Source organism: Chrysochloris asiatica, unplaced genomic scaffold, assembly GCF_000296735.1.
Source record: "Chrysochloris asiatica unplaced genomic scaffold, ChrAsi1.0 scaffold00191, whole genome shotgun sequence".
In the NCBI taxonomy this organism is placed as follows: domain Eukaryota; kingdom Metazoa; phylum Chordata; class Mammalia; order Afrosoricida; family Chrysochloridae; genus Chrysochloris; species Chrysochloris asiatica.
Window position 1 is genome coordinate 2,612,385 of NW_006408709.1, and position 2,310 is coordinate 2,614,694.

Consider the following 2,310-nt stretch of genomic DNA (forward strand, 5'->3'; position numbering starts at 1 on the left):
CCATTTCTGATATTTTATTATTAATCATCTGGACCTCTTTTTACAGGTTTTGAATAGTTTCCAATGCTGTATCAATCTTGTTTGATTGCTCTTGTAGTACTTTCCTGACTTCTTCCTTGTTTCCTTCCACCCCTTTTCGGAGCATTTGAATTTGTTTCCACATCATTCTTCTGAATTCCTTCTCAGGCAAATCCAAAACCTGCTCTTTTTGTTCTATAAAATCTTTGTCTGTCTCCAGATTATTTGTGTCAGTTACTATTTTCTGTTTTTGAACATGTTTTGAAATCTTTTGTTGAGTTTTCTTGGTCATTTCCAATAGCTATGTGGGCTTTTAATGCTTAAATGGATGTTTGTGGCTGCATTATTAAGTTTACTGGGTGTCTTATGGTGGCTATGATCAGGAGATAGGCTTCCCTTTCACATGTAATGCTTAGCAGCTGTTATTGGCTCTTGTCTCAATGGTGGAATATTATGGGGTATGCTTGTAGCTTGTCTATATGGCTACAATTGCTGTCTCTTCTTGGGTAACATAGGGAGAAAATGCTCCCACCTCCAGAAAAAATGTGTGATCAAAAGGACTAAAAGAAGAAGCAATATTAAAGCAGAGACAAAAACCACAACTTTGAAACAAAAATAAAATTTTGGCTGAATGCCCAGGTGCTTTGTTACACAGGCAGCGTGTGTACACCATGGAAGCCTCCAGCAGTGGGTGGGGGTATCTGCTCGCTCAGGCCCCTCCTCTAGTCACCGCCGTAGAGGTGGACAGATAGATATTGAGAAGTTAATGGGAGAAAGATTGTCTACTATTTTTGTTTCTGAATGGTCAGTTAGGTATCTGTGTGTGCAGAGTGTAATTCTCGAAATAGTAGTATCCTTTTATGTTGGGTTTTTACAGATTGCTCATATGATTTGTCTGTCAGCCCAAATCTGCTTTTTCTTGCTGGTTAGGGTGGAGTAAAAGGTCCATCATAAGTTAACTTTAGGGCTAAGACCCAGAGGCAGAAGTCATAAGCAGCAGCCAAAGAATTTGTCCTTGGCACTGATGGGGCTCTTCCTCTCTGTGCCATGGGAAAACTGTGGGCTCAACACTGGACTTTTTTGGGGTGCACACCCACCTGCCTGAAGGCAACCAAGCAGGGCTAAAAAGGCACAACAGGGAAAAGGAGGAAAAAATGTGTAAAACCCCTCCACACCTGCTTTTGCAAATATCACTGCACCATTTTAGATCCAGTTCACTGTGCCTGTCTGGCTGTAGCCCTGCCCTCTGAACTCCACCTGGGTGGGGTGGCTGCAAAGGAATTCCATGTCTCAACTGATTCCTAAGTCAAAACATTTTAATTTATACTGTGATTTTTCTACTGGCAGGTATGGAAAATTGATGCTAGATCCAGAGCTCTGGTACTGTTCCATTAAGCAACTTCTCTGGGTTTTTAGCCCCTCCCCCATGAAGCCTGCCCTACCCAACTGTTCTGCTACCACCAAAATTGGAAGTCTTGAACCACTGATCTTTTGGTTAAACTGTACTAAGTGAAAAAGATTAAAGAAAAAACAACAACAACAAATGAAGGTCCCAAGGAGCCCAGATAATACAAGAAGTTTGAGATTGCTTGCTAACCCAAAGCTTAGTGGTTTGAACCCACCCAATAACCTGCACTACCACTTATCTGTCAGTTTGTCTTACTATGGTTGCTTGCATGTGGCTGTGATGCTGGAAGCTATGCCATCTATGTTTTAAACACCATTAGGCTCACCCAGGTGGACAGGATTCAACAGAACTTCCAGACTAAGACAGACTAAGAAGTAGGAGAGGAAGACTTCGCCTGAATGTTTACTCAATGAAAACATTATGAATAGCAGTGGAACATTGTCAGATATAGTGCCAGAAAATGAAAGCATTATAAATAACAGCAGAATATTGTCAGATATAGTGCTGGTAGGCAACCATCAGGTTGGAAGGCTTTCAAAAATTAACTTGGGAACAGCTGTCACCTCAAAATAGAATTGACTATAATGACATTAATGGAATAAAGATTTGGGGTTTTCATTTACTGATAGGGCACAACTCAAAATGCAAAGAAACAGCTACAAGTATCCATTAATAATCAGAACAAGGACTATAAAAGTGTGAATCTAGGAAAATTGGAAGTTGTCAAAAATGAAATGGAACACATAAAGTGCAATATCCTAGACTTTTGTTATTGTTGCTGTGGAGAGAGTATGCTGTGGAGCCAGTTTCAAATCTTAATGACCCTATGTACAACAGAATGAATCCCTGCCTGATCATGTGCCATCCTTACAATCACTTCTATG